Source organism: Bos javanicus, chromosome 11 (genome assembly GCF_032452875.1).
Source record: "Bos javanicus breed banteng chromosome 11, ARS-OSU_banteng_1.0, whole genome shotgun sequence".
In the NCBI taxonomy this organism is placed as follows: Eukaryota; Metazoa; Chordata; class Mammalia; order Artiodactyla; family Bovidae; genus Bos; species Bos javanicus.
In genome coordinates this window covers 71,462,974-71,486,565 of record NC_083878.1, presented here as the reverse complement: position 1 = coordinate 71,486,565, position 23,592 = coordinate 71,462,974, and the positions used below count along the sequence as shown (strand labels likewise).

The following is a 23,592-nucleotide window of genomic DNA, read 5'->3' as shown; positions in this document are numbered from 1 at the left end:
TATTATAATTTATGAAGCCCTGCAATGCGGTCTCACTTCAGAAATCTGTCCTGGAACGGTTGTCCGGTGTTTCTAGCAGTGCCGGGACGCATGGCTGACTGAACGCCTGTATAGTGTTTAGATGCTTGTTGTTTCCTGTCTCTCGCTGTGTTATGTATATGGCTTGCAGAGTAAAAGGTTCTGAGGACTTTGTGTTCTTATCCAGCAAGGGACTTTGATAAAATGCACATGTTTCTGGGTCCATACATTTGTTTTCAAAGGAACCCAAGCCAGTCAGTTGAATTAGACACTAAGTAATGTTCATTAAAAAAAAAAAAAAAAAAACAATGGTGAGGTATGCAAGAAAAGCTAATGGTCAGTTATGTAAAGTAGATTTTGGCTGAATAACAGGAGAAGTGGGGTGAAAAACTGGATTCCAAACCAGTTGCCTTTTTTTCCTGGCAGGAAAGCTGGAATCGTAGGGTTACGTCATCAGAGCTGGCACGAATCCTTCCTTGCCTGCACCTCCGCCCCAGACTGTGGCAGTTCCAGCGGTGACACCAGAGGTCAAATGGCAGCAGAGGCTGCACAGTTCTCTTCCCCAGAAGGTGTGGGCCTGTCCTTGGCTGCAGCCGGTTAGTGGGAGTGGTTTGAAGAAAACCAGCTCGTCACTCCCTGTGCTGTTCCCACTCCATGCATAAAAAGAGGACTTCAGCCCCTGAGGCGGACCAGGTGGCATCTTTCACAAGTACAGAATTTGTTTTTAGAACTTTGTGTTGTTGAGTTACAGTCCCGCCTTGGAAATAAATACTCAAAGCTTACCAGCCCACAGACATTCACCATTAGTGAGGCCTGTGTGCCTGCGAATATCCATGCATGCCTTCTTTCAAGCAACAAAAACACATTGAAAAGTGACCCAGTATAAGGTCCTTTACTAGATGCTTCAGAGAATGTCAAGAAAAATGAGATATGGCTTTTGCCCTTAGTTTGCATATAATCAGTAAGGGAGATCAGAACAAATATGGCAAGTTCCAACTTGTGTGTAGAAATAGCACAATAAGACTTGGCATGAGAAGCCCTCTGTTCCTCCACTTGCTAACTGGCAGTCTTGCTCAAGATACTTTAACCTTTTTGAGCCTCATTTCATCTTCTGTAAAGGGAGATAAATCTTGAGCTTCGGTTTCATCCACTCCAAGGGGATATGGAAGTGCCTACAGTAGTGTTTGACTCATGGTTGATGTTCTGTTAGTGCTTCTCTATTTATATAAACACCCAAGAAAAGATATTAACTACTGAAAGACTTCAGGGAAAGAGAAGGAGATCAGTTCCAATCAACTTGTTGAGGAGGGGACTTTGGAAAACTTTGGAAAGTATGGCTCTGCCAATGTGACGTGGCTTTTCTAGAGATTAGATATGGTAATACTGTAGCAATAAAAATATATTTGTTTAGTGTTTTGAAATGTTCAAGTTGCTTTACAATTTACCATCCCATCTAATCTTCATGGTAATATTTCTGGCTTGCATTTTTTTTAATTGACGTATAGTTGATTTACAATGTTGTGTTAATTTCTGCTATACAGCAAAGAGACACACTTAAACACACACACATTCTTTTTTGTATTCTATTGTGTTTTACCATAGGATATTAAATATAGTTCCCTGTGCTATACAGTAGGACCTTGTTTTTTTCATCCATTCTGTGTACAGTAGCTTCTATCTGCTAACCCCAGCTTCCTACTCCATCCCCCCAGCCTCTTCCCCTTTGGCTACCACAAGGCTGTTCTCTGTGTCCATGAATCTGTTTCTGTTTCATAGATAGTTTCATTTGTGTCGTACTTTAGATTCCACATGTCAGAGTTATCATATGGTATTCGTTTTTCTCTTTCTGGCTTCATTTAGTGTGGTAGTCTCTAGTTGCAGCCATGTTGCTGCAAATGGCATTATTTCATTCTTTTCATAGCTGAGTAGTGCTCCATTGTATACATGTACCACGTCTTCTTTATCCATTCATCAGTAGATGGACGTTTAGGTTGCTTCCAGGTCTTGGCTACTGTGAATAGTCTAGCATGAGTTTCATAATACATCTTTTCCCCTCTAAAAGCTGGATTTCTTAGATCCTTCCTGGTATCCTTCACTGTCTTTACTTCCTTTCCAAACACTTTAAATTATGCTAAATTATGTTTCCCGTGATTCCACCCTAGGCCTCTTTCATGGCCTCACCTCTTTGTGGACGACCCCCAAATCCCCATTTCGAATCCCAGCTTTCCTCCCTGTCTACAGGTCTGCTTTTCTAGCCATTTGATAGATTTTGTGTCTGTGTGTTCAGCTGACACCTCAAATTCAAAGTGTCTGAAATGAAACTCATCATTCCTCGAGTACATGTTTCTGCTTTGCAACCTTCTTTCTGTTCACAGCGCTCTCATGGTCTTCAGTGCCCAGTGCTGTATCTCAAGATCAATAGTCAGCCCATTGTTTTATGCTAGAAACCCTCTCTCCACAGTGTCTTTATTTTTGTCGCTCTTCCTGTCATTTTAGTTCAGGTCTTCAATTGCCACATCTCCTGATAGCCTTTTAACTTTCCCTGCTATTTCAGTTTATTTAGCACAAAACTCTCCTGTCTTCTTAAAGTAAGTTCTAGTCATATCATGTCCTTTCCTTGCTCCATCCACACCACCAGTGCCTCCCTGTTACCGACTGAATTAAGCACATCTCTCTCATCATCCAGAGTATTCTCTCTTTTAATCCCATCTGATCTTTCTACCCTGATCTGGCCTCGATGTATTTCCTGTTGTTCAGCCAAACTGGTTTTTTGTGTGTGATTTCCTGTGAACACAGTTTTTATTTTTTTCATTGTTATACCTTACTACTTCTTATACTTGAACGTTAAATTTATTTCCCTCTCCTGTAGGGTCTGTCCTCTTAGGCCTTCTCCCTCACCACCTCCTTTGTGGCATGTTCGTGACCACCACCGTCTGTGTCCCAACATGACTGTACTCTCCCCTATTTGTGCCTCTGTTGTCATATTGTTTCCCTGAACTATAAACTCCTTATGGGTGGGCTTCTTCTTCCAACAGTTGTGGCCTGGCGAGCCACAGCCTACCTCCTGCCAAGCTGGCCCTGCCCTTAGTCCCCACGTGAGCTCAACCACAACCCCCACTGATTAGACTCCCTGTGGGGGCAGAAAGCTCTGAACTCCTTATATCCTGTGCCTGTGAATGCAAGTGGTTTCCATCATTGGTTTCCATCTTGGTGTACTTTGTGACCAGCCAGCAGGCTTTTTCCCCTTGTGGAACCTGGCTTTGTTTGGAGAGGTGGAATTTATTTTGTAGAGGGGCTTATCAGCTGAATCCTGGAAGTGGTGCATATGCTTGTGATCGCATATAATATATACAGTATGAAGTGTTAGTCACTCAGTTGTGCCCGACTTTGCGACCCCATGGACTGCAGCCCACCAGGCTCCTCTGTCCATGGGATTTTCCAGGCAAGGATACTGGAGTGGGTTGTCATTTCCTTCTCTAGGGGATCTTCCCAACCCAGGGATTGAACCCAGGTCTCCTGCACTGCAGGCAGATTCTTTACCATCTGAGCCACAAGGGAAGCCCATGTGATCGCATATGACCTGTCAACTCCTCCTCCTGTGGCCTCTCCAGCCTCCCCTTTCCCTGTCTTTTCCCCATGGTGTGCCTAGCCACAGACATAATCACTGTGAATATTTGGCTGGCCTGTAATCCACAAAGGCTGGGATAAACTGAAATTTGACCAAAGAGACTAGAGAAAAAGGGGATGAAGAGAACTGAATATTAATACTTAGGGGTGAGAGTCAGTGAGATTGTGGATATTAAATTCAGATAAACCAGATAAAATAAGTTAAAAGCAGTAAGCTAATTCAGTATTTTGTGAGTTTTATTTAAATTTGATACTGAATACAACATCTTAACAGGATGGGAAATTTTCATTTTAGATGCTAAAAAGATTTTTTAGAATAATTGAGGAGGCGTGAGATTAAACACAAATAGATTTAAAAGAAATCTTGCCCTTTAACTTTTAAAACTGCATCAGTTGTCTCAAGAAATGGACCCCAAATCTCTTGCGGTGATTTTGTGTCAGGATTTAAGTAATAGAACATCATAGTAAACATGGTTTAATTTAGCTTTACTTATGTTTACTTGAGTCACAGAGATAATCCTGTAATAAATATTGTGCTGCTGGAGATTTTTTTTTTTACCTTTGATAAATACATAGTCCTGAGTATGCTAAGACAACCAGCTGTCAGAAGATGCATATTTGGTTTTAGTGGAGCAAGCTATCTTCGCCTCTGGGGACTTGAGATGTTCGTTTTACTAGTCTGGGAGCAGGGCCAGAAGGGTTCTTCGTGACTTAGAATGGAATTCTGAAGAGTAAGTTCAGCAAGTTTTCATTAGCGAGTTTGGCCTTTTGTCTTGCCGGTGCCTCCCAAAAGATCAAGGGCTCAGCCTGCACTTTGAAACATTACAAAAAAGAACCAGAACAGAATTTAGTTCTGGAAGAAAAATCAATCAGTCCCCAAATAACTATATTTTTTGAAACATTCTGGTGCAGAACTCCCACCTCCCCAGCCACCCAAGCTAGTGATAGATTAATGTTTTTAATCTAGCTTTCTTTTCAGGCAAACAGTAGACTTTCAGAAAGAAGATGTATATAAGTCTGTGATAGCTTAAATCTCACTGGTACATGGTTCTTAAACTCGTTTGACCTTTAAGCTCTTAGATTTGTTTTGTGTCTTTGGGCAGTTCTCAGCCTTGCTTCTTTTAAATGCTTTTCTCTTCTCTATAGTGTAATGATTAACTTACATTCTTACAACTTAGCTTGATATCTTTAAACTATAAGATATAATGTGTCCTCACTTAAGAGTGAGTGAAGCCCCTTAGTCATATCCGACTCTTTGTGACCCCGTGGGCTATAGCCCACCAGGCTCCTCCGTCCATGGGATTCTCCAGGCAAGAATACTGGAGTGGGTTGCCATTTCCTTCTCCAGGGGATCTTCCCAACCCAGGGATCGAACTCAGGTCTCCCTCATTGCAGGCAGATGCCTTAACCTCTGAGCCACCAGGGAAGCCCTGCTCACTTAAGAGCTGAGGCCAAGCACCTTTCAATTAAATAGCTCAAAGATTTTGTGCCGAGTTTTTTCTGTAATGAAAATGAGAAGTTTATGATTTTCGATTTAAATGTATATATCTCAACAGTGAAGCTCTGAGCACTGATCATTACATATAGCCAGTGTTCATTTATATTTCACAAGTAGGAAAATCTTCCTCAATGAAAGGTCTGAGATAAACAGTGGATAGTTCTTGAAAACATTAAGCTGTTTTCAAGAGGCAGGAGCAGAGAAATTACAAAGCAGAAGAGAAAATGGTCTAGAATGTTCCAGAACTGATGGAAGACACCAAATAAAGGAAATACAAGGAATCTCAATAGCCTAAATAAAACAAAATTGACATCTATACACATCATCTGAATAGCAAAGATGTAAAGTATCTGAAATAGACACATCATGTGTAAAGGAATAGCAGACTGACACAGACCTCTTTGAAAATCTTGGAGAGCCATGGACTTTATCCAGGGAAATATACAGGTGCAAAAAGTTCAAATGCAGTTTTGAGAATACCACACCTGCCCCTAAAATCAATTCATAAACTTTGTTTAAGAATCATTGTTCTTGGTTTCATTTCTGCATTGTTAATTACCTTCTACAGTATCTCGTGCTGGAACAATCACTGAAGCTTTGAATTTAATATCTAGAGTGTAAGTCATCATCTAACATTACCCATTTCCTCTTCCTGATAATCTGCTTTTTTTCTATGTTCTTATTTTCAGTAATGATTTAACTATCCTTCTACTGACCTTAGCCATGAAACCTAGGCATCCTATTTTTGACCTTCCTCCTGCCATTGTTTCCTGAACTTAAAAGCTAAGTTCATTCTCTTGTCTCATAAGTGATCACTCACCAGTTTTATCCAACTCGTTACTTTTCCTTGTATCTCCCAGGCATATTCCTTTTTAAAAAAGAACTATCTATTCTACTTTATGCTCAAGTTCCAGCATTTTTTCTTTCATACTGTCTTGAAGTCTGAACTCCTCCAAGACTGTTTCTTCTTATCCCATTGTTTCAGCTACTTTACCCTTTAATCCTTTTGGTCAAGAACTGAGTGGAAGTACAATAGAAACCCGTGTGTAAAAAAGGTGGCATGAAGGTATGAAAAAGTTGATCATCGGTGCTATGAGGCACTCATCCTCATTCTTTTCAAGTGTGAGGACCTGTTTTTAATGTTGAAACCTTTTACACAAGGTTGACTACAAAAAGTCAACACAAGAAAATTTTAGTATGATGGAATTGTTCTGTATCACGATGGTGGTAAGAGATATACAACTCTATGCGTTTATCAAAGTTCAAAGAACTGTGTGTCACAAAGAGTGAATTTTACTGTGGGTAAAAAATAAACTTAAAAAACATTTCACAGACTTGAATAGAAAATAGTAGTGCTTTTTACCATTTCACGTTATTGCTGCTAAGTCACTTCAGTCGTGTCCGACTCTGTGCGATCCCATAGACAGCAGCCCACCAGGCTCCCCCGTCCCTGGGATTTTCCAGGCAAGAACACTGGAGTGGGTTGCCATTTCCTTCTCCAATGCATGAAAGTGAAAAGTGAAAGTGAAGTCGCTCAGTCGTATCCGACTCTTAGTGACCCTATGGACTGCAGCCTACCAGGCTCCTCCATCCATGGGATTTTCCAGGCAAGAGTACTGGAGTGGGGTGCTATTCACGTTATTAGTGATGAATTCAATGCCTTTTCAGTGAACTTACATTTTATTAATCATAATAGGTTATATATTGGAAATAGGTTATATTTAGGTTGTATAACAATAGGTTATATAAACTGGAAATGGATATATATACACATACACACACACACACACACTTGTATGTGCTGTATATTTGTGGATAATATATGTATATAGGTATGTGTGTGCATATATGTATCAGTTCAGTTTAGTTGCTCAGTCATGTCCGACTCTTTGGGACCCCATGAACTGCAGCACACCAGGCTTCCCTGACCTTCACCAAGTCCCAGAGCTTGCTCAAACTCATGTCCATTGAGTAGGTGATGCCATCCAACCTTCTCATCCTCTGTTGTCCCCTTCTTCTCCCACCTTCAATCTTTCTCAGCATCAGGGTCTTTTCCAGTGAGTCAGTTCTTTGCATCAGGTGGCCAAAGTATTGGAACTTAAGCTTCCAATGAATATTCAGGGTGGATTTCCTTTCGGATTGACTGGTTTGATCTCCTTGCTGTCCAAGGGACTCTCAAGAGTCTTCTCCAACACCACAGTTCAAAAGCATCAATTCTTCAGCACTCAGCCTTCTTTATGGTCCAGCTCTCACATCTATACATGACTACTGGAAGAACCATAGCTTTGACTAGATGGACCTTTGTCAGTAAAGTAATGTCTGTGTTTTTCAATATGCTATCTAGGTTTGTCATAGCTTTTCTTCCAAGGAGTGAGTATTTTTTAGTATGTATATGTATATATACATTTGTGTATATATACATACATATACATATTTTTTTATATGTGATACCACACACAGCATTTACATAGCATTTAATTGGAATTCAGATGCTTCAGTTCAGTTTAGTTCAGTTCAGTCGCTCAGTCGTGTCCGACTCTTTGCAACCCCATGAATCGCAGCGTGCCAGGCCTCCCTGTCCATCACCAACTCCTGGAGTTCACCCAGGCTCACTTCCATCAAGTCAGTGATGCCATCCAGCCGTCTCATCCTCTGTCGTCCCCTTCTCCTCCTGCCCCCAATCCCTCCCAGCATCAGAGTCTTTTCCAATGAGTTAACTCTTCGCATGAGGTGGCCAAAGTATTGGAGTTTCAGCTTTAGCATCATTCCTTCCAAAGAAATCCCAGGGCTGATCTCCTTCAGAATGGACTGGTTGGATCTCCTTGCAGTCCAAGGGACTCTCAAGAGTCTTCTCCAACACCACAGTTCAAAAGCATCAATTCTTCAGCGCTCAGCCTTCTTCACAATCTAACTGTTACATCCATACATGACCACAGGGAAAACCATAGCCTTTACTAGAGGAACCTTTGTTGGCAAAGTAATGTCTCTGCTTTTCAATATGCTATCTAGGTTGGTCATAACTTTCCTTCCAAGGAGTAAGCGTCTTTTAATTTCATGGCTGCAGTCACCATCTGCAGTGATTTTGGAGCCCAGAAAAATAATGTCTGACACTGTTTCCACTGTTTCCCCATCTATTTCCCATGAAGTGATGGGACCGGATGCCATGATCTTCGTTTTCTGAATGTTGAGCTTTAAGCCAACTTTTTCACTCTCCGCTTTCACTTTCATTAAGAGGCTTTTTAGTTCCTCTTCACTTTCTGCCGTAAGGGTGGTGTCATCTGCATCTCTGAGGTTATTGATATTTCTCCCGGCAATCTTGATTCCAGCTTGTGCTTCTTCCAGTCCAGCGTTTCTCATGATGTACTATGCATATAGGTTAAATAAGCAGGGTGACAATATACAGCCTTGACGTACTCCTTTTCCTATTTGGAACCAGTCTGTTGTTCCATGTCCAGTTCTAACTGTTGCTTCCTGACCTGCATACAAATTTCTCAAGAGGCAGATCAGGTGGTCTGGTATTCCCATCTCTTTCAGAATTTTCTACAGTTTATTGTGATCCACACAGTCAAAGGCTTTGGCATAGTCAATAAAGCAGAAATAGATGTTTTTCTGGAACTCTCTTACTTTTTCCATGATCCAGCAGATGTTGGCAATTTGATCTCTGGTTCCTCTGCTTTTCTAAAACCAGCTTGAACATCAGGAAGTTCACGGTTCACATATTGCTGAAGCCTGGCTTGGAGAATTTTGAGCATTACTTTACTAGTGTGTGAGATGAGTGCAATCATGTGGTAGTTTGAGCATTCTTTGGCATTGCCTTTCTTTGGGATTGGAATGAAAACTGACCTTTTCCAGTCCTGTGGCCACTGCTGAGTTGTCCAAATTTGCTGGCATATTGAGTGCAGCACTTTCACAGCATCATCTTTCAGGATTTGAAATAGCTCAACTGGAATTCCATCACCTCCACTAGCTTTGTTCGTAGTGATGCTTTCTAAGGCCCACTTGACTTCACATTCCAGGATGTCTGGCTCTAGGTGAGTGATCACACCATCGTGATTATCTGGGTCGAGAAGATCTTTTTTGTACAGTTCTTCTGTGTATTCTTGCTTAGTGTTCAGTAAATTAGTAAACCTTTAAGTCTAAGGTCGCATAGTGTCTTGAAGCCAAAAGATTGAAAAGGCTTGCTACAAGGGGTGTATAATGAATGACCATTTTTCTAAGAATGATAATGTTCATGCTTATCAATATTTGCTTCAGTAAGAGCAAATTTTAACTTCCTTCTTGTTCTCAAAATAGCTAACATAATCACTAAGTTAGGAAGCAGTTTTTAACCTCATTGTTTTGGCTCACGGTGGAAGGACAGATTCATGAAGACCTGCCACTTGCATTCCTCTCTGCCCAACACAAGCACCTAGGTTTCTGAGTTAGGCTTACAGTGGAGAGAGAAGCTCCAGGAGCAAGGATCCAGGGGGCTGAGCCCTGACACTTTGGAGCTTTCTTCTGATGTTTGGGCCTTGATTTCCAGGAAACTCATGGGTTCACAGCACTTCTTTCCCAGGGCTTCCAGCTCTCGGATATTCCACTGGTTCTCATTTTTTCTCAATGTTTCCATCTCCACAAGGATCTGTGAATTGGTCCATTGTTGTTTAGTCACTAAATTGTGTCTGATTCTTTGTGACCCCAAGGAATGTAGCCCTCTAGGCTCCTTCTCTGTCCACAGTTCTTTGGAGTGGGGGAATCGAACCTGCATCTCTTGCATTGGCAGGCAGATTCTTATCGTTGAGCCACCAGGGAAGCCAAATTGGTCTATGACATTAATATGAATATAATAGCTTTTCCTTAGTTTTCAGAGCAGAGTGTGGATGTGCATAGGGTGATAAGTCAGTTGGGTTTTAAAAATAAAGTCATTCTATCTCATCTTCTTCATAAAAATGTATATGATTTGTTATGTCTACAACATGATTTCAGTGGGTAATTACTTAATACCAAAAGGTAATGGCATGGTTCTTGATTACAAGTGTTTGGTAGGAGTGGGTAATGACTAAAGCTCTTAATGTGTAAAATTAATGTATAAAGTGGAACCCTTATATTGTTGTTGGAGGAAAGGTTGAACACCAATGTTGTCAGATTTTACTGTGTGACCTTTTATTAAAGAACATGTAATTTGATCCTGGTATGTCTGATTTTGAGTCTTATAATATAGGGCTAATAATTATATTGGACTTTTTCTGCACTGGTTAAAATTCAGACATGCTGTCTTTCACTAGCAGCACTAATGACTTTAATGAGTGGATAAGCCTTTAGTTTAAAACAAAACAAATGATGAGTTAATATAATATTGTAACTAGGACTGTAACAGGGAATGGACATCCTGTCTGTGAACATTATCTTTTATAGACAGCTTCAACAAAATAGAGGTCATACCTGAAAAAGACTGAAATCTGCTACCTTGCCAACTTTAAACTAAAACCAAGCCAGTAATTTGAAGAATTTATATATCAGTGGAAAATTTATTTTACCAACAACCTTTTTTTCTCTTACATGTAAAGAGCTTTGCCCTCCTGCTTTTTAATCCCTCCCATCCCTACTCCACCCCAATCTTTGAAAAGGATGATGTAAGATTGGGTTATTTTGTGCCAAGTTTTCATCCTGAAACACGTTTTTATAGCCCTGTTTCTCTGAGAAAAGTTTGTGACCAAATGGCAATAATGTTTCCATGTTTCCATTTCCTCCTCTGATCTTGTGCTTTTGTGCAAACTTCAGTTTTGTCAGAGTTTGACATGACCAGTATAATATGTGTGCTAAAGAAAATTACATTGAAAGTTTTTGAGGATTTATTCATTATACTCAATATGTATTGAGTATATGTGGTTCCTTGGGAAAAACATTCAATGTACGTGGTTCCTTGGGGAAAAAAAGACTGTAGAGGGTATTATCTTTAAATTTTAGATTCTTCTGTTCTTACAATTAAAAAACCCTTCAAAATATTTGTTTGTAGGTATCATTTGTTTTAGTGATTGGTTTCTGTTATTTCTATTCTGTTAGTGACTCTTCATTTACTTTTTGCACATACTTTCTTAAGGACACAGATAAACTTTGGAGCCCTGTTTTTTCTTGGTCAGTAGAGAATTTAATATTAAAGGTCCAGATGGTAGAAACAACTGAAATGGTTGTCAGTAGGAAAATGACTAAAAATACTTTGGCATAGAATGAAGCAGTAAAGGACCAGGTAGATTTCTGTTTACTCACATGGAAAGTTTTCTGAGTTAAAAAAAAAAAAAAGCAAATATCAGAAAGATGAGCAGAATTGTACGTTTTTATGTTTTAAAAAAGCTAAAGATCAAAATCATAGTATATATTCTCTACAAGGGAGTGTGTGTGTATGTGGGTGTGTATATGTGTACTGGATACTAATGGTAGCTGATACTTAATGAGTACTTGGGTCACATGTTTTTAGTATGCTGTACCCATTAACTCACTCAGTCCTCACAGCAACCCTATAAAGTTGGTTACTACTGTTGCCCCCATCTTATAGATGATGAAGCTGAAATTCAGAAAGGGGTCTCTTCAGTTCACTGTCTGTCTGCCTCCTGTCCTCCCATAATCTCAGGAAGAAAGCCCATAGCTTTTTACTTGGTACCTTATTTAAAGTGTGTTTCTTCATTTGTAGCTTTGATCTTTTTCCTACTTTCCACTCCATACTCAGTACAGACAGTATTTCCTAGTCAGTCTTCAGTTTCCTTACACACTTTGTTGATCAGAGCAGTTTTGCATGTATACCTTTCTGGGCTGATTTTTATAGACTGTTTTGGAAGGATCCCCCATCATTTTAGTTCCAAAGGCTAACATAGCTTGAAGACTAACTGGGTCCAAGGTCTGATTCAGCCCTTTTGCCCAAATTCTCAATTCTCGATAAATGTAGCTGAGCCAAGGCATACTCCTCCCCTCTGCTCTCAACAGCCACTTCACCTCTCTCCGGCCCAGCTGCCCTTCCCATCAGGAGCAAGTCTCTAGTGAAACACCAAGGCAGAGCACTGCTTAGCCATAAGACAGATGGTGGTTTATGGCCTGACTGTAACTTTCTGGTTCTGTTAACCTAGTGCAAATTACATCTCTGTGACTCAGTTTCTTTATCTATAATCCTCATAGAAATTTTGCTAAGATTGAATGAGAGAATGTATATAAATTGTTTTAAGATCAGTTCAGTTCAGTTCAGTCGCTCAGTCATGTCCGACTCTTTGCAACCCCATGAATCACAGCACGCCAGGCCTCCCTGTCCATCACCAACTCCCGGAGTTCACCAGTGCTTGGCATATTGTAAACACCAGATACCTAATAAGTGGCTGTGTTATTATGACTGTCATCTCAATCAATGTCATCATCTTCCTCCTCCTCTTGAAATACTTGGAGATCCCGATTTTTGAAAATTCTACTCCAGATACTTCCCATCAGGACCAGAGGTATTATCAGTCCCCTGAATTCATTTAGGATAGGCTGGTGGGGGAAATACAGGAATAGACATGAGAATATCATGGTAACTATGACAACCATGACCATCAGTGGGCAACCTCAGACTGCTGACAGGCTAGACCTATTGAGTATTAAATCTGGATACTGCTCAGCCTCTGAGATCTTCAGGCTGAAGCAGGCTTTCAGTCAGAACGAGAAGGTCTGGAAAGTCTTCAGCGCTCTAGTGAATCCATACTGATTTTGGGTTGGGTCTTAGTCTTAAGAACTCTTACATGGATCAGATTTCCAGCATTTTTGGAATTTTAAGAAAGGTCAGTATGGGCTTTTCAGTTCAGTCCGGATTTAGAGGTTTTCAGGATTCCCAAAGGAAGTCCTGGAACTAAGGAAGTCTTCTTCTGTGTTGACCAGATTGTCTGGGTCCTGAGTTGGGCTGGTTACAGAATGAAGTGGGATCTGAGGATCTGCCTGTCATTTGGGCCTTTCTGGAGATCTGAAAGGAGGCTTTTGCACATAATCCCTGTTCCTCTGCACGATCACTGTTGCTTGCATACACGACAACTAGAAAGTTTCAGTTACTTGCAGAGTGAAGAGAGGGCCTATCCGGACCCTGACCTTGGACTGACGAATTCTGAACGCAAAGATTACAGTAGGCCTCAGGGCAGCTTTACCCTGTTAAGCCTGGCATGGAGCCTCTTACTCCCACCAGCTTTTTGGAGCCCTGTCTGTCCTTTCTTAGAAATTAAAGTCGCTTCCTTCTTCATTTTTTTTTTTAATTAATTTTATTCTATTCTCAAACTTTACATAATTGTATTAGTTCTGCCAAACATCAAAATGAATCCACCACGGGTATACATGTGTTCCCCATCCTGAACCCGCCTCCCTCCTCCCTCCCCACACCATCCCTCTGGGTCGTCCCAGTGCACCAGCCCCAAGCATCCAGTATCGTGCATTGAACCTGGACTGGCATCTCGTTTCATACATGATATTTTACATGTTTCAATGCCATTCTCCCAAATCTTCCCACCCTCTCCCTCTCCCACAGAGTCCATAAGACTGTTCTATATGTCAGTGTCTCTTTTGCTGTCTCGTATACAGGGTTATCGTTACCATCTTTCTAAATTCCATATATATGCGTTAGTATACTGTATTAGTGTTTTTCCTTCTGGCTTACTTCACTCTGTATAATAGGCTCCAGTTTCATCCACCTCATTAGAACTGATTCAAATGTATTCTTTTTAATGGCTGAGTAATACTCCATTGTGTATATGTACCATAGCTTTCTTATCCATTCATCTGCTGATGGACATCTAGGTTGCTTCCATGTCCTGGCTATTATAACCAGTGCTGCGATGAACATTGGGGTACACGTGTCTCTTTCCCTTCTGGTTTCCTCAGTGTGTATGCCCAGCAGTGGGATTGCTGGATCATAAGGCAGTTCTATTTCCTCAATATCCGCAAATCAATCAATGTAATACACCATATTAACAAATTCCTTCTTCATTTTAACAAGTCATTTTTAACTTTTACATCATTGGCTTAACACACTCGTCAAACAGATTAAGAACTTTAAAAATATTATTTAGATTTTTTTGCCCCCTTCCTTTTTATCTTTCATTTTTTAAAGAGAAAAGACAAGTGGTAACACGTACATTAAAAAAATTTAATTTAAAAAAGAAGTACATTAAAAATTGATTATTTTTCTCGTTAGGAACTTCTTTTGAGAACATGACGCATTTTCTCATGTGGATGTTATGTGGTTCTGTCCGGTGCAGGGCACGGCATTTAGCATCCTCAGCCCCGCCTGTTGCTTGAATGACCCCTCAGATATTGAGACCATTTCATGGTGCATGTCCCCATGCATTTCCATATCCCCCTAAGAGGGTGTCACCCCCATTGAGAGGGAAACTAATAACCTTTTTCCTTTGAGTTCCAGATTATAAAATGAGCACTTTGTTAGACTGTTTATTTGAGAACCTTAGTCCTATTCTTAGCAGAGATTTCTAGGAATCCCAGAAGTACTTTACTCTTACTCTGTGGTTGTCAAGCCTCTTCTTTCCAGACCAGGATCTCATCTCTTGGGACGTAGCTTCCGCAGAAACAGTGTCACATAGCTCAGGCTGGCACATTTCAGATTTGGCCTTGCCCTTCTGTGTTACGGCACCCTTCAGATTGGGCTGCATGGAGACGTCTGCTTTGGGGCTGCAGTAAGGGTATCATGACTTTTTAAGATTACTAATTTTTCCTAGTGTGACCAGCCCCCTACTAATAAGTTACATTTCAAATTGTATGCGTATGTTGATTATTTGGACTCTGGGACATGCTTTGCCATGGAAACCATTCAGTACATAGTTAGGTTACCAAGGAAACTAGATGTTCTCAAGCCATAGTGCCTGCCGTGTAGAGCAGCACATTTAGAGGGATAGGGCCCAATCCTTTTATTCCTCTTCAGTGGCTGTCACTTGTACAGCTTGCCTTGCTGGGCAGTGGCAGGGGGCCAGCAGTGATCCAGTCACAGCAGATTGGGCAGACTCAGTTCAGCCAGTACAAGTCTATATACCATCTTTCTAAATTCCATATATATGCATTAATATACTGTATCAGTGTTTTTCTTTCTGACTTAGAAACAATGACCCTATATATGAGACAGCAAAAGAGACATAGATGTAAAGAATAGACTTTTGGACTCTGTGGGAGAAGGCGAGGTTGGGATGATTTGAGAGAATAGCATTGAAACATGTATATTATCATATGTGATATAGATCACCAGTCCAGGTTCAATGCATGAGACAGGGTGCTCAGGGCTGGTGCACTGGGATGACCCTGAGGGATGGGATGGAGAGGGAGGTGGGAGAGGGGTTCAGGATGGGGAACACATGTATACCCATGGCTGATTCATGTCAATGTACAGCAACAACCACTACAATATTGTAAAGTAATTAGCCTCCAATTAAAATAAATAAATTAATTTTTTTAAAAGTATATACCAAGAGGTCTGCAAACAAAGCTCAGGCATGTCTTCTCTATATAAAGTATAAATGCAGGGCAAACCACAGCTGAGCTGTCGCTTGGCCCTGGATTGTTATCTGAAACAGTGGTGATCACCTTTCCTTTATTGCTTGTGAAACCCCCTGTGCATCCCAAAGCCAGGGCAACTGGAGCCAGAATGAACACAGAGCGAATGGGGTACTTTTTTTTCTTCCTTGTGTTATCAAATGTCCTTGCAAGAAATTACTATTTCTGAGCCTCCATGTGGGCCCTCTGTCACCCAAAGAAAGCCAGCCAGCTCAAACCAAACAGGAGTCTGTCCACAAATGCTTATTAACCCACGATCTAGGTTCTTGAGTATTAACCACGTTTCTCTGTTATTTGCCACTTATTCCAGTAAAGATAGGAACCGAGTGACCTCTAGACCCATTGTAGTCTTCTAAAGACAGGGGTGGTAAGAGTATTAGTGCTCTCCTGTTTTTATTGCCTGTTTTGAAATTAAGCTGAATTTGGCTTAAATGTTTATGGTGCCTGTTTATCGCCTGCCCTAGCGGTGGGTTAGGGTCGCCTTGCCAAGCAGTGCTGAGCCCTTCCGTGTTACTCCTGGGCCTCTTCACTTTGTGTCCTCTAGTCAGGGAGATGGCTGCCATCCTCCTGTCTTGTCATCACCCTTTGGGCCTTCCTCATTTTATAGTCTGTTATTTCTCATCTTTGTATGCTGTCTTACTCAAAATATTTTCACTTTACATACATATTGCACTTCCGACCTTAGAAGTATATTCTCCACATTTACCTTTGCAGGCTAGATAGGACAGGCATGGCCATCTCCATTTTCCAGAGTTAAAGTCACAGCTCAGATACCTTAAAGGCCTTGCCCAACTCTCCCCCTTTCCCGACAGGTCTGGAGCTGGACCTCAGGGCTTCTGAGGCCCAGGTTTCTCATGCTTTTCCCACCGTGGCAGTCTGCGTGCCTGTGCTGTTGCTGCTTCCTGCAGCCCTGGCTAGATGCTTAGTTGCTCAGCAGACCCCATGGACTGCAGACTGCCAGGCTCCTCTGTCCATGGAATTCTCCAGGCAAGAGTACTGGAGTGGGTTGTCATGCCCTCCTCCAGGGGATCTTCCCAACCCAGAGACTGAACCCAGGTCTCTCATATTGCAGGTGGATTCTTTACCGTCTGAGCCACCGGGGAAGCCCGTGAATACTGGAGTGGGTAGCCTATCCCTTGCTGTTTTCCTGCTTTGGGTTTTTACTTCAGTGCTAACCATCCCTGGTAGAGAGCTAAACTTCCTTCTCCAGCTGCTCTAGACAGAGTTCTTGGCGCTTTGGCCCTGCTGTACCTCTTCAGCAAATTGGCAGTCTCAGACTGCCATGACTCCTGCCATGACTTATTTATTGGTGAATTAGTACCTTTGCATATTTTATAAAGTGAATTAATGCCTTTAGGTATTCATCTTGATGGTTAATAATCATATTTTGTTTTTATATACTGTCTTTTCATCAGAAGCATATATTATCTTCCATTATGTAGGGGAGGTTAACTAGTTAATTACTTGTCTAAAATCTTAATAGTAAGAGCAGAAGAGGGGAAAGGGAACTCATTTCTTTGAGAAGCTCATGTGAAACAGATGTCCAACTAGGAACTTTAAATATATGATTTCATTTCATCTTCACAAAAGTTCTGTGATGTTTCTGTAAGATGGTATAGAAAAACTCAAATGAACTTTTTGGCCAACCCAGTATTTTGAAAAAACTGTAGGTCACACAAGCCAAGTAACTTATACTGCAGGGAAAAAGTAGATGAAATATTGAAATCTAGCCTTCTCTGTTCTGAAACTCACGTTCAGTCTACTCTCCTGTGTACCTTCCTCTTGGGCAAAGGGCTCAGTTTGCAGGGCTTACAGTAACAAACAGAAAGGTGCCTGGGACACTGGGTGACACAGAGGGGGAGGAGGTAAGCTGGAGGGCAGCTATTTCTTTTTCCTGATAACTCCCAGGAAAGAGCGAACTCACTCCTTTCCTTTTCCTCTGAAGATCATGAATGTATTGACAAATGCTCCGATACAACTTTGAGCTTGTCACTTAGTTGAACCAGATGGTAAAGAGTCCACCTGGAGTGTAGGAGACCCAGGTTCAGTCCCTGGGTTGGGAAGATCCCCTGGAGAAGGGAATGGCTACTGTAGGGGAAGAGCAAATTAGCCAAAATGGCTCTCTGGCACCACAGCTCGCCCCCTGTTTTGTAAATAATGACTTTGCATGGTTATGCAACTGCTGAGATAATTTGTAGACCTATGTAAGCACTACCTGAAAAGCCCTTGTGGCTGTATCCGCTGGGCCAACCGCAAGAGAATACAGCATGTCTGCTGCTTGTCTGCCTTGCTGCTGTGGCAGTCAAGAGAGAATAAAACATGTTTGCAGTTCCTACGGCTCCTCACATCTTCTTCCAGCTTCCCCACTTGCTCCTTGCCTACCCTGGGTTAAGTGATCAGCGATGCAATTGGCATAGTTGGCAGGATACAACGAGACAGCTACCCACTCCAGTATTCCTGCCTGGAGAATTCCGTGGACAGAGGAGCCTGGTGGGCTATAGTCCATGGGGTCACAAAGAGTTGGACATGACTGAGCAAGTAACACTTCCAAAGTAATCAGGAGCAATGAGTCAGTGTTTTAGGAGCTGTTCAAGGAGGGCCCATTCAGAAACATCACCCACGCCAAGCAGTTAGAAAGCTGCTTGGAAAGAGTGGTGCTTCTCTCCTAGAAAGGCAGTGAGACCTGGGGGAAAAAGGGCCAGCCTGGAAGGCAGGAGTACTGTGTTGTGGTTGTATGACCCTAGGTCAGTAAGTCACCTCACCTGGCTGGGTTCCAGTTCCCTTAGCTGTGAACGTGGGAACTGAACTCGATGGGCCTCCCAGCAACTGCAGTTTTATTATCATAAACATGTCTTTAGCATATTTGTAGGAAAAGAATCTTTAGAAAACAAGACTGAGAGAATGATGAAAAACCTCTTGCTACTCAATGTCCTTGCCAATGACAGTTTTTCGTTGGGAACCTAGTGTCAGTAGCTCCCGGGGTCTGACTCTTTTGCAGAAAATAGGGCACCACTGGAGCAGCGCTGCAGTCAGACTTGTGGGTGAGACGTTATTGATTAGTGAGTGACTGGGGCTAGTGTTTAAGGTCTTCAAAGATACCTGTGATTTGAGATTTTGCTCTGTAGGTTTTAAAGAAAACATATCCCAGGCTTTGAAATTTCTCTTGGACACTATTTACAGCTCTTCTCGCTGACTCCAGATGACTTGTGTTTATGCCCATGTGCTCCAGGCAGATCGGCTGCTATGGAGGTGTGTAATCACTAAGAAAGGAGGATAATGGCATACTTGTTCACTGGACAGTCAAGTGTTCCTACAGTAATCCTTAAGTAGCTAAAGCTAATAGCTAATTACTTATATAATAAGTATGAAAAAAAAACTATAATTTAGAGCAAGATAGTTAAAAATACTTTGGTCCAATTTGATCTCTTAATAAACTACAAAAAATTTAACATTTGTGGTTTAAACTGCCTCTGGCTTTCTTTCCCCTAAATAGAAAATTCAGTTCAAATCCTTTCTTGGAGAAAGACAGGAGAATTTCCAGAGCTTTCAGGGGACCTTCCATCTTCCTTGAATCTAGCGTGGGCCTTTTTTTGGTCTTGGCAAGGAGAGGGGATGTTGCAGGAGCTGAGTAGCAAGGAGGAGCTGGGAGGCTTCCCTGCTCTACCATAAAGGTGTCTGTGGTTGGAGGTTGGGGAGGCAGGACTGGACAGAAGGAATTGCAGAGAACCAACAATTGAAAAAACCCAGGATGAATGATGCTGCCTGGCCCTTGTGGATTCATGCTGGAATACCAACAGAAATATCAGTATTTTGATTTGTAAAAATAGTGTGATACCAGAATACCAAAACTAGTAAAATTTCCCTTGGTGGAGTAAGGAAGGGAAGACTTCACAGAAGAAGTGTGATTTGAGCTGAGTTTTAAAGGACAGTCACTAACTACTAGGCCTTGAGCCCTAAAAAAACATCAGTTGATTTGGCTGGTGACGACAAGAAGAGTTTCACGTGGTGTTCGTTGCTCTGTTGTGTCTGGCTCTCTGCGACCCCATGGACCGTAGCCTGCCAGGCTTCTCTGTCCATGCACTTCTCCATGCAAGAATACTGGAGTGGATTGCCATTCCCTTCTCCAGGGAATCTTCCCAACTGAGTTACATGCTATTCCTTGCAGGAGTTCAGTCTGTAATTTAGCTGGGGGGCAGAGTGGGGAATGGTGTAGATAGCTCTTCTGTTCTTTAGTTCTGTTGGTTTATAGTTCTGTTCTTCATTCAGCTGCATCTTTTCTACCCCTTCTCCTCTTTGTAATAAAAGCTTCCAGTAATCACTTGAGCAGTTCTGTGTGTTATTCTTAGTGGGTAACACTTTGATACATTAACACCTCATAACATTTCACATAGAGTTGTTTTTTTCTCCCCAGTGACTTTAGCATTTAAGAATGCAAAGACACATTAGGATTTTGGATCCTATTTCTTGGATGCTCCTCTTTTCAGAGGCTTATTCACAAATGGCTTTTTTTTCCCTCATACTTTTTCTTTAATGGGCATTGAATTGGCCCATTGTTTGTCACACCTGTTTTCTGAGCTGCTAGTTGGTGTATTTGAAAATGCAAAGCCTGTAGCAATCACTTTTTCTATCTAAAGGCTTTTGTTCTGCTTTATTCTGTTCATCTACGTGAGTATTTCTTGAGGTTGCGTTTTTGGAACAGCTTTTCAGTTCAGCTTCTTTTTGGTCAAGATTTTAGAGATTCTAGTCTAAATCTTAGCCACTTACATTGCTGTTTAATTAAAGCTATGTTTAAAAAAAAAAAGTAGTTCATTCATTTCACTTGTTTTGCTGTCTCTGAGACCTCCAAGCCTTTTTTGAATGTGTTGAATCAGAATTTTGCTGTTTTATTAGATGGCTTTCTGGAACCCCAAAGAAGTGCTTTTCAAAAGTGTGACCAGAAGACTGTTCATGTGTAGTATAGATTTCCTGCACTCGTCCCAGGACTACCAAGTTAGACTTTTGAGGGCTCTGAAATCTAGGCTTTTAAAAGCTTCATAGGTTGTGCTGTGCACATAAAATTTGGAAAGTTCTGTCTTGAGCATTTATTTATATATTATATTTGGGATTTGTTACCTAATTGTCTTTAGGACATGCTTGAGTGAGGTTTGGACTTTCTGCGGATTCTCTTTAATTTGACTTTTGTGAAGCATACTCCTCAGAAAGAGTAGGGTCATAGTTTCCCTGGTATTCAGGAGCATTACAGAGAAAATCAGGCTCCAGCAGTGTTATCTAAACCCAAGTCACCATAAGGCCTCTTGTTTGTGTGACACTTTGATACGTACAAGGGCAGCACACCTGCACGTGATGCTTGGAAATCACCCTCCTGGGTCACAGAGGGCCACATGGCACATTAGACATTAGAATATAGCTAGTCTAAGCTCTGGAGCCTTGTAATAATAGTAATTACCATAATGATACTTTGTATTTCTCAAGTGTTTCTAAGCCAAGGCCTTCAAGTGCCCTGTTAAATATGGTATGCAACACCCAGGCAAGAGAACTCAGTGTTAAGTTTCTCATTTTATAGATTCAGAACCTAAAACTGAACAAGAAAGTTAAGCTTTGACACTTTGACACTTCTTTGGGATAATGACACATTCAACTTAGAGAAATGGGACTCTTTCCAAGAAAACGTTTGTGATTTGGGGGGAATTGGAGGAGCAGTAGTGGTAGGATATTTTGGTGTTCCAGATTCTATCCTAAGTGAAAATGTTTTTTGGTTACTTTAATTAATGCCTTTAATAACTAGAGGTGTTACCTGGAAAACACCATCATTTTATTAGAATTTCTGTGCATCTTATAAATCCCATGTTCCTTTGGGCTCCTTCATCTGCCTTTCCTTTACTGAGTCTTCTTTATTTTCAATCATTTATACAAGTCAGAATATTAAAAATAAAATAAATAAAACCTTTTAGAAAGGACCTTAAAGATCATATGATCAGGCCCCTTTGTTTTATACGACGAGATACTTGAGACTAGAAGGGTTAAGTAAAAGACTCACCCAAAATGGCCCAGAAAGTTTGGATATGAAAGATATGAACATTTAAATTCTATAGTCTTAACAAATCTCAGTAGTGCTCTACTACAGCATTCTCAACTATAGTCACCACATTTTACATTAGACCCTCAGACTTTATTCATCTTACAGCTAAAAGTTTGTATCCACCTCCAACAACTTTCCTTCTGTTTCCAGAGTTCTTACATTTGTGTGTTTTATTATATCTCTGTTCTCAAATGAGCTGGAATATGCATTAAGTGAATACAGTATAGGGTTGGGAGTCAGTCCAGGTCCTTCAGAGTCCCTGTATAGTTATCACCATTTTTTTTCTTTTTTTTTTTGCCATTTTTCTTTCTTTAATGTTCTTTTTAAGTTCACCTTTGGAGCCTACAGTATTTCCTTGCTATTACTACCTTTTACATTTTCTCCCATTTGCTTTTCCTGTGTTCTTCCCATCATCTCCCTTCTCTTTCTTCTGCTTTTGTGAACTAATAATACTGTTGCATTTTAAATAGTTAAATATCCCAGAAACATAAAATTAAGTTTTTAAAAAAATTCTGAATATGTTTATCATTTAGAAAAGGCAGACTTAATTAAAGAAAAAGTACTGAGAGACTTCTGGAATATTTGAGGTTTTTTTTTTCTTAAGCACTTTAGCAACTGTAGAAATAAATCATTCTTAATTATCTCAATCTTCAGCATTCTTTAGCTCAGCAACAAGTGTATGCATAACTAGCATTCCTCTTATGGGTGATTTCTGGTGACTTTTGCCTTACAAATAAAATGAAGAACAATTCCTAAGATAACAGATTAAGAGAAGATAGGAAATTTATTCATCAAATAATTGATTGATAGAGAGGGGTCATCTCCTTATAGCTAGAGTGCAGTGTAAAAATCTCAGTGCAGGCTGAGAATGCTGGTGACTTATGCAACAGAGTTCTTCATCTTCATACCCAGATGACTGAGCTAAAGGTACACAGTAAAAGTACTTGGGAAAAATGGAAAAGGTCTTACAAAAGTGTTAAATTAGGAACTTCTTATTTGAAGCAGTTCAGCTCGGTAAATATTTATTGGGAAACTGAAGAATAAATATTAGTGTACTAAAATCCAGGTGCTGGAGATGCTGAACTACAGGAAGAGAAGTAGGAACAGTGAGGGAGCATAGTATTTATTCTTCCCTCTGGGAAAGGAAAACAGGGACAGAAATACTAATCACATAATTCCCCATCTTGACCACCAGAGGGGGCTGTCAGCCATAGGCAGCTCAGTTGCTGTTCCATCACGCTTCCATTTGGAAAGCAATGGGGTGAAAGAAGTGTGAACTAATTGTTATATATCTGGATAATTCATATCATGAGATACCCCTGTGTTACGTTTACCAGAATTTTCTACATCACTTTCCTGTTTTTACCTCCTGGTACCTGAGAAGAAAATGAGAGTAATCTGATGTGATTTGTTTGTAGAATAATGTTAGTTATTATTGACTCCTCTTTTTCTGAAGCTTATAAATTTATTTGGGGGCACACGTATGGATAGGTTTTTTTAAGTATATGTACCCACACTTAAGAGACAGCATGAGAAAATTTATTTCCTACTTTTTTCTGCCTGTAATCTTGCTATCCTAGTCAGTTTTTAGTCTTCCTTCAAGATTCAGATTAAATGTCATCTCCTCTCCAGAGCCTTTCTTGGCACTATTCTGTATAACAGAGCTAAGTGCTCTCTTTCATACTCCTGCATGGCCTTTATGCTCAATCAGGGTTTTTAACTTCATCGAATTAAAATTTCTTCAGTTTATCTCTGTCACTAGTTGGAAGATCCTAGAGACTACATGGTATTTATATTTCTTTTCCCATTGCTGTGTACAAAACCAAATACA

The 23,592-nt window shown here is 40.7% G+C and overlaps 1 protein-coding gene and 1 long non-coding RNA gene across 6 annotated transcripts in view; both read left to right on the top strand.

The window, feature by feature from the left end:
• BABAM2 (BRISC and BRCA1 A complex member 2) overlaps positions 1–23,592 on the top strand; it is a 438,330-nt gene that overhangs the window by 238,004 nt on the left and 176,734 nt on the right. The gene's annotated exons all lie outside the window — the stretch shown is intronic.
• LOC133256455 (uncharacterized) overlaps positions 622–23,592 on the top strand; it is a 45,075-nt gene continuing 22,104 nt past the window's right edge. Inside the window, exon 1 of the long non-coding RNA XR_009739217.1 lies at positions 622–23,592. This exon is cut by the window's right edge and continues 13,525 nt beyond it. This is a non-coding gene — a long non-coding RNA (uncharacterized LOC133256455).